Raw genomic sequence first — 15610 nt, forward strand, 5'->3', positions numbered from 1 at the left:
AAACGACTGAGCAAGCCATTCAGTTTAAGGGCAGTTAGGAATGGGAAACCTGGCCTTGCCAGTGATGCTCACATCCCCTGTATCGATAAATTTTAAAAAGCATGTCTTGCATAGTAATATGTAAGACAAACTAAGATCTCAGCACATAATCTAGGCTGATATTTCAGAGTGGGCCCCCACCACCCCCATAATCTTGCGCATTTACCATGGCTGATTCATCTAACCTACATGTCTTTGGATACTAAGAGGCAATTTTTGCCTAACCGGCACATCATAAGAACATAAGAAATAGGAGCAGGAGTAGGCCATCTAGCCCTTCGAGCCTGCCCCGCCATTCAATAAGATCATGGCTGATCTGTTGTGGCTCAGTTCCACATTCCTGCCCTCTCCCCATAACCCTTAATCCCCTCTCTTATCAAAAACCCATCAACCCGCGTCTTAAAAATATTTAGCGAGGTAGCCTCCACCACTTCAACGGGCAGAGAATTCCAGAGATTCACCACCCTTTGAGTGAAGAAGTTCCTCCTCAACTCCGTTCTAAACCGCTCCCCCTTTATCTTGAGGCTGTGCCCCCTAGTCCTATTGTCCTTTCTGAGCGGGAAGAGTCTCTCCACCTCTATCCTATCCATCCCATTCATCATCTTATACGTCTCAATGAGATCTCCCCTCATTCTTCTAAACTCTAACAAGTACAAGCCTAGTTTATTCAGCCTCTCCTCATAGTTCAACCCCCTCAACTCCGGCATCAGCCTAGTAAACCTCCTCTGCACTCCCTCCAAGGCCAAAATATCCTTGCGTAAGTACGGCGCCCAAAACTGCACACAGTACTCCAGCTGCGGCCTCACCAATGCCCTATACAGCCGCAGCAAGACCTCCCTACTTTTATATTCAATCCCCCTCGCTATGAAGGCCAGCATCCCATTCGCCTTCCTGATCACCTGCTGCACCTGCAAGCTGGGTTTTTGTGACTCATGCACAAGGACCCCGAGGTCCCTCTGCACCGTCGTCTGCTGCAGTTTTTCGCCACGTAAGTGATCATCCTTCCTACCATTATTCCTACCAAAGTGGACCACCTCGCACTTGCCAACATTAAATTCCATTTGCCATTTCCTGGCCCATTCGCCCAGCCTATCTAGATCCTTCTGTAGACTCTCCACACCCTCCGCACAATTTGCCTTTCCTCCAATCCTGGTGTCATCAGCAAATTTTGACACCCTACACTCGGTTCCCTCCTCCAGATCATCTATATAAATGGTAAATAGCTGAGGCCCCAGCACCGACCCCTGAGGCACTCCACTAGTCACCATCCGCCAATCCGAATAGCACCCATTGACCCCCACTCTCTGCCTCCTATTTGACAACCAATCCTCTATCCACGCTAACACCCTACCCCCAACTCCCTGTCCCCTGACCTTCTGCAATAACCTCCTGTGAGGTACCTTGTCAAACGCCTTCTGAAAATCCAGAAAGACCACATCCACCGACATCGTTGGACTGTGGGAGAAAACCAGAGCACCTAAAGAAAACCCATGCAGACACGGGGAGAATGAGCAAACTCCACACAATCACCCAAGGCCAGAATTGAACCTAGGTCCCTGGCGCTTTGAGGCAGCAGTGCTAACCACTAATTCACCTGAGTCAGTATCATTAGAAAATGACTAAGTAGGTTAACGAGGCCAAAAAAAACATTGCCATACATTTAATGAGAAATAGAGTCAGAACGTAGAGACGTTTTTAATCTTGTGTAGAACTTTGGTTAGACTGCATTGAGTACTAAAGAAGCCGAAAGAACATTGTGTACACATCTGGTCTCCAGATTACAAAAAGATATCAGGCACTGCAGAAAGTGCAAAAGATATTTACGAGCATGATGCCAAAACTAACAAGTTTTCACCATCAGGAAAAACTGAACACACTGGGGCTCTTTTTTCAGAAAAGGAAAGGCTGAGGGAAGACCTAGTAAATGCCCTTAAAATGATGAAGATGTTTAATAGGATAGACATAAAGAAGATGTTTTCACTTGTGAAGCACTAAAACATCAAGATTCATAAATACAAAAGAATCTCTCATAGATCCAATGAAGAGTTCAGGAGAAATTGCTATATCCAGAGAGTTGCTAAAATCTGGGACCTGCTACCCTATGGCGTGGTTGAATCCAATTACTTGGATAAATTTAAGAAAAAGTCGGACAAGCAATGAGGAAAAAGTAGAGAAATGTAGGGGGAAGCTTGTGTGGAGAGCATAGACACTGGCATAGTCCACGTGGCTTGCTTCTGTTCTGTAAATTGAATGTAATGACTCACACTGCCCAAAATCTACCTGGGGATGTAACAATTTAATTGGAAAGGGTATTAGTGTCTTCTGCATGTTTCCTTCATCAAGCTCTCCAAAGGCAGACTGAGCCAATTCTTGGTGATATGAGGCTTGATATGAACCACTCAAGCAGTTTTATTTCAAATACATAATAAAATAGAGCAACAGTTTTGATCAGATGAACTTATTTCAGTTGGTACACTGCCTTCTTCACAGAATGGTACAAAATAAAAAAAAAGTATACTTCTCCACATCATTGGGATGTATTGCTTGACTTTAAACACTTTCCAATTAACCTCCAGAATTTCTAAGCTTGTTAACTTAGCAAAGGTGCTCACAGTGTCCATTTATAAAAACACAACTACCTCCAAGCCTGATTCCAAGGTCAGCTTTTATTTCAATGAACTACCTGTACCAACAACTCAAAAGTGGAATCTACCAACCTAATTTGGCAAAGCCATCTATGCCATTTTTGTGGCTGTTGTGAATGAGATTGATTGCTATAATGTTAAGCTACCTTTCACTGTCTCCAGCATGCTATCTCAGCCAGGACACCTGCATCTTAAACTAGATCCCTGCCTTGCTGTCCTGTGAATTTGGCCAGGTGTGCAAATGTTTAGTTCAATAATAATATGCTGAACATAACTTATCAAGGAGGCCCGACCCCAGCCATGATAATCAACTGGTCATTCATTTCATTGCTGTTTTTGGGAGCTGTGTGTGTGTGAAAATCGGCTGTCACATTTGCCTACACAACAGTGCCTAGAATTTAAGAGTAATTCATTGGTTGTGAAGTACTGGTGATGTCTTGAGAATTTGAAAGGTACTAAAAATGTGTAAGTCTTTCTATAGATTTTTAAAATTTACTTATTCACAGAATATTGATGTCACTGAGAAGATGGTGGTGAACTGTTGCTACCTGCATTGGGAAGGCACTCCTGCAATGTTCTTAGGCAGCGAGCTCCAGAATTTTGACTCTCTCATCTCCGGCAGGGCCAGAATATCCCACCAACAGGAAGGGCCATTAAATCCCACCCTAAGATTCCATTCCACAGCATTCAACTGTCCCTGAAATGAAGCCAAGATTTCTCCTCTACTACCCTTCCAACAGATATTTTCAATATTTTTATTCACTCTTTATGAAGGAGAACTTACTGATTCAAAGTCTGCCTTTTAGTTATTTGAAATTGGTCTCCCTTGCCCAACTGATGGCATCCTTGAAGTTGAACGGAAATCGATTTCTGTGTATTAATCTTTGGCAAGTACGATAACCTGCAGTAATTTATTAACAACTGCAGAAACATATGGAGATTATGCTTTGCAATGAGCCAGTTTCATAAAACATATAAGCGCCTTCCCTTCCCTGAGGCAGAAGAATGCTGTATTCCCTCAAGAAAACCTATTTAAGTAGAGGCAGCTTGTAATTCCTGACATGCTGAAGCATGTTCAGATCAAAGAAAAAGATTTGAACCCTACTGCCAAAACAAATGGCCTTTGAGGTTTAAAGTTGACGCATTGAAGGTAATTTTGAGAGACATTGATTAATGGTTTGCTTTCCTGCTTTCTACTTGGCATTGCCTACTTGCTCGGTTGTTATTTGTTGCAGTTTTCTGAATATGAAATTGGAGCCCATCTGGAGATGAGGTGCCTGAACTACCACATAGGAAGCATGAAAGTGATGGATAGAAAAAAATGTACTACTACACAAATGTATTTTAATACTGTCAGAAGATAGGTTACTGCTTTTGGTACTGAGATGTGCAAACTGGGGGAGAGATGTATATCTTCATTAAAATAATTTGGAAAATGGGATCTTGACAATTCTGCCATTGGAGAAAATATCCTTTGATTTGTCCTGGGAAAACAATTGGTTAGTGCTTTCCTTGCCTATTGCAGCTGAATAGCATGCCTGTATTTTTAATTATATAACATTGTACTTTTATAGAGTACAATATATATATATCAGCACATTAAGTAATTCTTATTCTGAACTCAGAATGTTTGCGTTTTGTTGTAAAGAAAAAGTTATGGATGAAAGGTGACCCTAAAATGTTGGCCTATTTGATTGCTACGCAGTTTGGTTTTACTTTGGTATGATAAGTTTTCATAACTTCTGATTAATTGCAAAGTTCTAGTATGTTGCTTCTGAAATAATTTAGACTTGTTTAAGCGATTTGATCCAATCTGTTTATTGGTAGATTTTGATGGGTACAATACTCACAATTACAGAGTTGTGATCTGTTGTCATTTTTGTATAACATCAAAGTGCCCAGCCAAAGTATGATATTTGAAAGATCAAATTAGAACAGTAAGTGTGACTTGAAACCCATTTAGCGTAAGTGTGAACATCCCTGAGCGATGCCACTAGTTGTGCAATGGACCCCTGCAGGGAGACCACCTGCAGTACCATTTAATATGGCTGACTGCGCAGTACCAATTTGTTCAACAGAGCCACAGACAAGTTGGTTGTGCACTTCTCCCCAGTCTCAAACATGTTGCAAGGAGTACAATGCATTCAGCAATTGCTAGAGAATGCATTTTTCTTTGAAAAGCTTAACCTAAAGTCTACATTACTGACCTCCTCTTCAGCAGAGCTGAAATCTGAGCTGAATCTCCAATGAGGCACTTCCTAGGATGTCTATTCCACCTGCTCACTTTTTGCTCTATTAATGTCAGGTTAACATGCTATCTGAAGTTACAAAAATAAAGTTATAGTGATTGCTTAAAAGCTTAGTTGAAAGTCCACTTAAAGTAATTCTCCTGTTCATTCTAAATCATTTCAAAAACACTAAAATTGAACTACTGCAATATTTTGCACAGACACAAGTTCTCTATTCAACTGAGAATAATGGATAAATGTCTGGAATTCAAACATAAACAAGAGCTGCAAAAATTGACGTGGCATTTGAAGTCTCAGTTATTTTCTCTGTCAGAGACAGACTGACAGCTTTTCTAATTTTAAAACAGTAATCCATACAAATTAATTTCCACGTTGAAATTTGTCTAGGGATGGAAATGAAAACTGGGCAGTTTCACAATATCAGATTTAGGCTCAGGCTACTCGTTATTTCCCACACACAGTCTGTTTCCTAGGTCTGTGTGCATGCGCACACATTTTTTTCTCATGCAGTCCCCTAAACACATACCTGCCCTTACTTTTGCATACACTTTCTCAGTGATACAAATAAAATAAAATAAAACAACTTTCTCTCTTATAGAGAACCTAAATGAGATATATTTTCTGTAAGAACCTAAGAAATAGAACATAAGAACATAAGAAATAGGAGCAGAAGTAGGCCATCTAGCCCTTCAAGCCTGCCCCGCCATTCAATAAGATCATGGCTGATCTGTCGCTGCTCAGTTCCACTTTCCCGCTTTCTCCCCATAACCCTCAATCCCCTCTCTTATCAAAAACCCATCAACCCGCGTCTTAAAAATATTTAGCGAGGCAGCCTCCACCACTTCAACGGGCAGAGAATTCCAGAGATTCACCACCCTTTGAGTGAAGAAGTTCCTCCTCAACTCCGTTCTAAACCGCCCCCCTTTTATCTTGAGGCTGTGCCCCCTAGTCCTACTGTCTTTTTTGAGCGGGAAGAGTCTCTCCGCCCCTATCCTATCCATCCCATTCATCATCTTATACGTCCCCCTCATTCTTCTAAACTCTAACGAGTACAAGCCCAGTTTATTCAGCCTCTCCTCATAGCTCAACCCCCTCAACTCCGGTATCAGCCTAGTAAACCTCCTCTGCACTCCCTCCAAGGCCAAAATATCTTTGCGCAGGTGCGACGCCCAAAATTGCACACAGTACTCCAGCTGCGGCCTCACCAATGCCCCATACAGCTGCAGCAAGACCTCCCTACTTTTATATTCAATCCCCCTCGCTATGAAGGCCAGCATCCCATTCGCCTTCCTGACCACCTGCTGCACCTGCAAGCTGGGTTTTTGCGACTCATGCACAAGGACCCCGAGGTCCCTCTGCACCGTCGCCTGCTGCAGTTTTTCGCCCTGTAAGTTATAGTCCTTCCTACCATTCTTCCTACCAAAGTGTACCACCTCACACTTGCCAACATTAAATTCCATTTGCCATTTCCTGGCCCATTCGCCCAGCCTATCTAGATCCTTCTGCAGACTCTCCACACCCTCCGCACAATTTGCCGTTCCCCCAATCTTGGTGTCATCAGCAAATTTCGACACCCTACACTCGGTTCCCTCCTCCAGATCATCTATATAAATGGTAAAAAGCTGAGGCCCCAGCACCGACCCCTGGGGCACTCCACTAGTCACCATCCGCCAATCCGAATAGCACCCGTTGACCCCCACTCTCTGCCTCCTATTTGACAACCAATCCTCTATCCACGCTAACACCCTACCCCCAACTCCATGTCCCTCGACCTTCTGCAATAACCTCTTGTGAGGTACTTTGTCAAACGCCTTCTGAAAATCCAGAAAGACCACATCCACCGGCTCTCCTCTATCCACCGCCCTAGACGCATCCTCATAGAACTCCAGTAAATTTGTCAGACACGACTTCCCTTTAATGAAACCGTGCTGCGTCTGCTCTATCAAGCAATTCCCTTCAAGATGCCTCTCAATTTCCTCCTTAATGACAGATTCTAACATTTTACCTACGACAGACATTAAACTAACCGGCCTATAATTCCCCGCCTTTTGCCTGGCACCCTTCTTAAACAACGGCGTAACATTCGCCGTTTTCCAATCATCCGGCACTTCCCCGGAATCCAGCGACGTCTGGAAAATAACCACCAAGGCATCCACTATCACCTCCGCCATTTCTTTCAGAACCCTCGGATGCATTCCATCCGGTCCTGGGGACTTGTCCACAATCAGCCCCTCCAGTCTGTCAAGCACCGCCTCTCTAGTAACTAATGTCATTAAGACCCTCCAGTCCTACTACCTTTCCATCGCTAACACCCAGCAAATTATTCACGTCCTCCTCCGTGAACAAGATTAAACCATATTTCCCTGTCAGCCTGCTTCACTATTGAATATGATCATGGCTAAACTTCTAAATTAACTCCACTCTCCCACCCTAATCCCCAGAGCCCTTGATGCCGTACTACTTTTCCTAAATTACTTTTCGTTATCCAAATAACTGATAGTTTTGTCCTGAATTATTGTCTCTAAAGGTTTTCTAGCCTTGGTAGTGACAAAGCTTTTAGAGATACTCAGTGACAAATTACCAGTCACTTGGACCAGTGTAGAGTAATTAGGGAAAACCAGCTCAAATTCATTTACAGAAAGTCATGTTTTGATGAGAATAACAGAGGGTAGAAGGTGTTATGGCACAGTGGTACAAAGAAAATTACGGCACAGGAACAGACCCTTCGGCCCTCCAAGCCTGCACTGACCACGCTGCCAATCTGAACTAAAACCTCCTACCTTTCTGGGGATCATATCCTTCTATTCCCAACCTATTTGTGTATTTGTCCAGACGCCCCTTAAAAGTTACTATCGTATCTGCTTCCACTACCTCCCCCAGCAGCAAGTTCCAGGTACCCACCACTGCACAAAAAACTTGCTATGTACATCATGGTGCCCCTACTGCTGGACTAGAAGCTTTGGATTTGAGTCCAATGCCTAACTTGTTGGCCATTGAAGGAACATTCATAATGCAGTTCAACAGGCAGATAAACAGCTTGGAAATCCTTCCACAACTTCCCGACTATTCCCCAAAGGGAGAAACAGTGTGGGTGGGAACATACGCTAAAGAAGAACAGAGTGGCTTGATGACAGTAAAGTTGTTGGTGTGGTGAATATAGACTTCCAAAAGACATTTGATAAAGTGCCACGTAGTAGACATATGAGATAAATTGAAGCCTATAGATTAAGAGAAATAGACAGTAGTGTCGAATGATTGTTTTGTGGACTAGAGGAAGGTATACACTGGGGTTTCACAAGAGTTGGCAGGTGGATCAGTGTTTTTCTTGGTATACATTAATGATATAAACTTGAGTGTGCAGACACAATTTCAAATTTTGCAGATAACACAAAAGTTGGATGAGTTGTGAAGTAAGAAGAAAATAGCATTTGACTTCACAGGACCTAAGACAGGCTAATGGGATGGGCAAACTGGAGGAGGGGGCTGAGTGTAGGGTAACGAAATTTGCCGATGACACGAAGATGAGTGGAAAAGCAAATTGCGTGGAAGGCACGAAAAGTCTGCAGAGAGATCTGGGTAGGCTGAGTGAGTGGGCAAGGACCTGGCAGATGGAGTATAATGTTAGCAAATGTAAGGTTATCCACTTTGGTAGAAATAATAGTAGGAGGGATTATTATTTAAAGGATGAAAAGCTGCAGCACGCTACGGTGCAGAGGGACCTGGGCGTCCTTGTGCACAAATCGCAAAAACCCAGTCTACAGGTGCAGCAGGTGATCAAGAAGGCGAATGGAATGTTGGCCTTTGTAGCGAGGGGGATAGAATATAAAAGCAAGGAGGTCTTGCTGCAACTGTACAGGGTGCTGGTGAGGCTGCAACTGGAGTACTGTGTGCAGTTTTGGTGGCCACATTTGCAAAAGGATATATTGGCCTTGGAGGGAGTGCAGGGAAGGTTCACGAGGCTGATAACAGAGATGAGGGGGTTAGCCTATGAAGAGAGATTGAATAGACTGGGTCTGTACTCCTTAGAGTTTAGAAGGCTGAGGGGGGGATCTTATAGAGACATTTAAGATAATGAAGGGGCTAGATAGGGTAGAGGTAGAGAGATTCTTCCTGCTTAGAAAGGATAGAAGAACTAGAGGGCACAGCCTCAAAATAAGGGGGGTGGAGCAGTTTAGATCGGAGTTGAGGAGGAACTTCTTCACTCAAAGGGTGGTGAGTCTCTGGAATTCTCTGCCCATTGAAGTGGTGGAGGCTACCTCGCTGAATATATTTAAGTCACGGGTAGATAGGTTTCTGATAGACAAGAGAATTAAGGGTAATGGGGAGAAAGCGGGAAAGTGGAACTGATCCACTTCAGATCAGCCATGATCTTATTGAATGGCGGGGCAGGCTCGAAGGGCTAGATGGCCTACTCCTGCTCCTATTTCTTATGTTCTTATCAAACATTTAATGCAGAGAGGTATGAAGTGATGTATTTGGTATGAAGAACGAGGAGAGGCAATATAAAATAAAAGTCACTGCTCTAAAGGAAGTGCAGGAACACAGAGGGGCACAAATCATTGAAGATGGTAGAGCAGTTTGAGATTAAAAAAGCACACAGGGTTCCTGAGTGTTATAATTGAGACATAGAGAGCAAAAGCAAGGGAGTTACGATGAACATTTATAAGATTTTGACTCAGTCTCAACAGGAGAATTGTGTCCAATTCTGGGCACTAGACTTTAGGAAGGACGTGAAGCCCTTAGAGAGGCAGAAAAAATTTGTGAGGATGATTTCACAGCTGGTGGACTTTGGTTACATGGATAGATTGGAACAGCTTTGTTTTTCTGCTTAGAGAAGCTTGAAAGGAGATTTAACTGTGATGCTCAAAATAATGAGTGATGTAGACAGAGTAGATAGATTGAAACTGTCCCCTTTGATGGAAAGGTTGAGAAGCAGAGATTACTGCTTTTAAGGTGTTGGTAAAAGCACCCAACAGATGAGGAAACTCTCTTTTATTTATGTAGTGATGTAACTTAAGAAAAGTTAAATGTTTCAAAGGACAAAGAAAATTACAGCACAGGAATAGGCCCTTTGGCAGCCCAAGCCTGCACCGACTATGCTGCCCGACTTAACTAAAACCCCCTACACTTTTGGGGACCATATCCCTCTATTCGCGTCCTATTCATGTACTTGTCAAAACGTCCCTTAAAAGTCCCTTACTGTATCCTCTTCCTCCACAGGCAACGAGTTCCAGGCACTCTATTCTCTGTGTAAAAAAAAAATCTACCTCGTACATCTCCTTTAAACCTTGCCCCTCGCACCTTAAACCTATGCCCCCTAGTAATTGACTCTTCTGCACTGGGAAAAAGCTTCTGACTATCCACTCTATTCATGCCTCTCATAATCTTGTAGACTTCTATCAGGTTGCCCCTAACCTCCATTGCTCCAGTGAGAACAAACCAAATTTCTCCAACCTCTCCTCATAGCTAAAGCTGTCCATACCAGGCAACATCCTGGTAAATCTTTTCTATACCCTCTCCAAAACCTCCACATCCTTCTGGTAGTGTGGCAACCAGAATTGAGCACTATATTCCAAGTGCGGCCTAACTAAGATTCTATAAAGCTTCAACGTGACTTGCCAATTTTTAAACTCAATACCCTGGCCGATGAAGGTAAACCTGCCTTCTTGACTACCTTCTCCGCCTGCATTGCCACTATCAGTGACCTGTGTACCTGTTCACTCAGATCCCTTTGCCTATCAATACTCTTAAGGGTTCTGCCATTGACATGCAACACTTTTTTTTTGTCTAGACAGTACAAGAGGCAGACTCACAAACAACAGCTTGAGGCAAAGACTGTTTTTGTAAAATAAGAACTAAAAACTGTATAATCTTTTAAATTTGAAACTTTGCCTGAAAAAAGCTATTGAAATTCCTCCTACAGCTTTTTGAAAACAATTTGGAAAAATTAAAGGAATTCAGAAATCCTGTTCAAAAATATAGGAGATATTTCAGTTGCATAGTGAAAGACTTACCAATTCACGATAGGAAACACAGCACTCTGCATGTATTCAGATCACTGCAGCAAGCTCCTTCTAAGTGTTGCAGTGACAGGTGTTAGAAAGTATCAGCTGTGAACCCATGTCTTTGAGTGAATCCTTTAAGTAAAAATCTTCAGGAAAATACTCCAAAACATAAAATATAACTTTGTTTTTATTTATTTTGTGGGATGTGAGTCTCTCTGACAAGGTCAGCATTTATTTTCCATCTCAATTTGGTCTTGAAAAAATGATGATGAGCAGACTTCCTGGAGATGCTCCCACATTGCTGTTCAGAACAAAATTCTAGAATTTTGAGTCAACAATGATGACGGAACCATAATACATTTCCAAGTCAGTATGGTGTGTAACTGGGAGAACTTAGGGGTAATGGCGTCACCATACGCCTGCTGTCCTTGTGGTTAGACAGATCATAGGTTTCAGAGATGCTGTCAAAGAAGCCTTGGAGAGTTGTTGCAGTGCATCTTTATTAGTAAGTTTATTCATCTTGTTATTTTAAATATGCTTTTATTGTTTGTTTTTGCATGAGAAATCCGAGTGATTTGAGCAGGTCTGATTTTTAACAAGTTTGCATAGAACTGATTCATAATCAATAACCTTAGATTACAGTAGATTTTTTTACATATCAACCAATGCGTTGCTAATTAAGCATAAAACAAGCAAACATGAATACAGCAGCATGTCACTGAGTGTGGCTATTCAGAGTATGAACTTGAAAATTTGGTGAGTGGGATTTTAAGTTTTAATTTTAAGGGTTAATCTCTTTTTCAAGTCTAGTCCAGTTTACATTTAAAATTTAACTACAATTTACTGTTAAAATGTCTTTCAGTCTTAGTCATGGATAAACAAGTTCTCTACTGGAGAGGCGGTTGCAATTCATTAATTAGATAGCTACTATGAACTGGCATCATGATGATAGGGATTATGATTAAGTAAGATCTATCCATAATTCCACAACACACCAAACAAAGTATTGCACTGTTTGAAAAGGACTTATTTTCTCAAAGCACACATGAAAAGATATTGACCAAAAACAGCTTCCACGAGTCACTCTCTGAGATTGTAAAATTTCCAGAAAAGGTTATTTTGTAATGTGGATTGCAGATTTGCTGACGTGTTCCTTGTGGAATTCCACATTTGGGGGTGTACGATTCACTTCAGAAGGGACTCTTGAACAGAAGGCTTTAAAAATGCAAACTGCTGAACTTTAATCAACTGTAATTCTGTCAAGACAATGGAAACTACTAACCAGCCAAAATCCTTGTGGAGGATGAAGTAACCCTATCTCCTTTTGGCTTCTACTATCTTAAAATGTGTCCAAAGTTTCTGAAATGAAATATCAAAAGTGCAATTGCCTGTTTGACCAAGAGAACTGCAAAACATGTTAATCAAATTCCTTCTTGGAATATACTGAAAGGGGGTTTAAGAATTGATTTTTGCCAAGCATAAACAGAAAGAAAAAAAGACTTCTGGAAACACAACTGGATAAGGACTCGCGCTCTCTCTCTGTAAAGTTAAGATTCACTCCAACAAGGTGCTAGTTACCTGAACTTCAATTTAACTCCAGGATTTTAAAGGAAACCAGCTACCTACAAACAGCAGCAACCTTCAAGAATCTACAAATCAAGGTCAAGCAAAGAAATTAATCATATATTCTTTTAATTTATTTGGACTCTTAACTTTTCTGACTCATGTATTGTTGTACCTTTTTTTTCTCGGTTTTAGTAACTAATAAACTTTTTCTTTGACTCAAGAAAACCTGGTTTTATTGGCTTCTTATTAACAAATAAATATATTGGGAATGGAGAAGGCATTTACAAGGAAAATAAATTTTTAAAAACCTTTTTGTTATGACCAACCAAGGGGGGCAATTCACCCCTCCTCACCCAGTTGTAACACTGGTTTATCTAATCAGCAGTGCTGACTCATCTCCTATACAGGATGGGGATGCTTTTCACTTGAGAAGTTACTTAGAGACTTCAAGAAAGAGCACAAGAGTGGTTGGTCAAGAACTTTGTGATAGAGCTAGCCCAGTTGTGGCTCCAGAGGGGACTAGCCAAGTTCTGGGAAAATCATTTGTAACATTACAGGAAAACAAGTAGTTAATTGATCAATGATTTTTCTCATTTACTTTTAAAAACTTGGGTAATTTTGTGAAGTGCAAGGTTTGGTTAGTCATTCTTATTATAGCTGTAAAGTTTATGAGGTTGGCTGTTGAGTCCCATATATCTTCACTGGAGAGTTTCAGTCAGGCTAAGTAGAACATTTATTGAAATAATAAGAATATTGCAAAGGCAGAAATAGACACTTTAATTCGAATGTACTCAGTACAATAACTATTTAATTAATTAATTAAATGTTTGTAGACACTTGTTTGATCCGAGGCAAACACACATCTGCAGTAAATGTCTGTGGATGGAGAAACGTAAGGTTCAGAGTCATTGAACAGGAGGTTGAACATAAGAACATAAGAACATAAGAAATAGGAGCAGGAGTAGGCCATCTAGCCCTTCGAGCCTGCCCCGCCATTCAATAAGATCATGGCTGATCTGTCGTGGCTCAGTTCCACTTTCCCGCCCTCTCCCCATAACCCTCAATCCCTTCTCTTATCAAAAACCCATCAACCCGCTTCTTAAAAATATTTAGCGAGGCAGCCTCCACCACTTCAACGGGCAGAGAATTCCAGAGATTCACCACCCTTTGAGTGAAGAAGTTCCTCCTCAACTCCGTTCTAAACCGCCTCCCCTTTATCTTGAGGCTGTGCCCCCTAGTCCTACTGTCTTTTTTGAGCGGGAAGAGTCTCTCCACCTCTATCCTATCCATCCCATTCATCATCTTATACGTCTCAATGAGATCTCCCCTCATTCTTCTAAACTCTAACGAGTACAAGCCTAGTTTATTCAGCCTCTCCTCATAGCTCAATCCCCTCAACTCCGGTATCAGCCTAGTAAACCTCCTCTGCACTCCCTCCAGGGCCAAAATATCCTTGCGCAGGTGCGGCGCCCAAAACTGCACACAGTACTCCAGCTGCGGCCTCACCAATGCCCTATACAGCTGCAGCAAGACCTCCCTACTTTTATATTCAATCCCCCTCGCTATGAAGGCCAGCATCCCATTCGCCTTCCTGACCACCTTCTGCACCTGCAAGCTGGGTTTTTGCGACTCATGCACAAGGACCCCGAGGTCCCTCTGCACCGTCGCCTGCTGCAGTTTTTCGCCACGTAAGTAATACTCCTTCCTACCATTCTTCCTACCAAAGTGGACCACCTCACACTTGCCAACATTAAATTCCATTACAGCACTGCAACATGTTAGAGAGGCGGAAGTTGCCTGGACACTTTGTTCCAGGAGGCAGGACAGGGTCATCTGATTGATCCATGGACACTGAGGAAATAATGGTCAAACTGGGCAGAGTCAAACATGGATTTATGAAAAGGAAATCATGTTTGACAAATCTGTTAGAGTTTTTCTCAGCATGTAATTGGCAGAATAGATAAAGGAGAACCATTGATGTGTATTTGCATTTTCAGACGGCTTTAGAGAAGAGGTTAGGAAATGAACTTAGAATGCATGTATTTGCGGGCATGGATTGAGGATTGGTTAGGACAGAAAACAAAGTAGAATAAATGGGTCATTCTTAACTTGGCAGGCTGTGACTAGTTGGGTACCACAAGGATGCTTGGGCAGCTGCTATTCACAATCTGTACATCAATGATTTGGATGCAGGGGCCACATGTAGTACAGGTACTGTACCCCATATCTGAGAAGCTCAGGATGGATGTGTGCAGGACATGGGGACTTTCTGGATTTTGGATATGGTTGGGGTGAGGGGAAATAAGATAGTAATTAATTGAAATTTTAAGCTAGGCTAATTTCTCCACCAAGCCATATCCAGCTTGGTTGAAAAGGGTTAAGAGGTGGACCAGTCTGCTTCTGCACTGTTAATTCCAACATGAAAATGTAAGGCCAGACCCAAAGAGCAGGAGATCAGTGTACCTGGATACAGAGTGTACTGGAAGTAGCCCTCCACTGCCAGCACTTCACACAAAATAAATCTTTTAAATTTAAAAGAACTAAAGGGTGATTGTAGGGAACAATTAATCATGCCGGGGTCCATCACTGGAATTCTGTGTTAATGAAAGGCATAACAGACAGCAATGCCTGATGGGATTGTACAGCAATTTCCAGTGTGGGTGTGTTACCAGCTTTGAACTTAGCCAGTTTTCAGGTCCTTCCAGAATTTGGGATGCTGGATATGGGGGTCCAGTACTTGAATCATAGAATCCCTACAGTGCAGAAGGAGGCCATTCGGCCCATCGAGTTTGCACCGACACCAATCCCACCCAGGCCTCATCCCCACTCAGTTACCCTGCTGATCCCTCTAACATCCCAGGCCACCAAAGGTTAATTTAGCATGTCCAATCAACCTAATCTGCACATCTTTGGACTGTGGGAGGAAACCTGTATTCCCAAGTTTGCTGATGACACAAAACTAGGTGGAAATGTGAGTGGTGAGAAAGGTGCAATGGAACGTTAAGGGGATTTTGATAGGCTAAATGAGTGGGCAGGAATATGGTGGAGGGAATATAATGTGGAAAATGTGAATGCATCCACTTTGTTAGAAAAAACAAAAATTTGA

This window comes from Carcharhinus amblyrhynchos, chromosome 12 (genome assembly GCF_965287045.1).
Source record: "Carcharhinus amblyrhynchos chromosome 12, sCarAmb.v2.hapA, whole genome shotgun sequence".
Taxonomy (NCBI): Eukaryota; Metazoa; Chordata; class Chondrichthyes; order Carcharhiniformes; family Carcharhinidae; genus Carcharhinus; species Carcharhinus amblyrhynchos.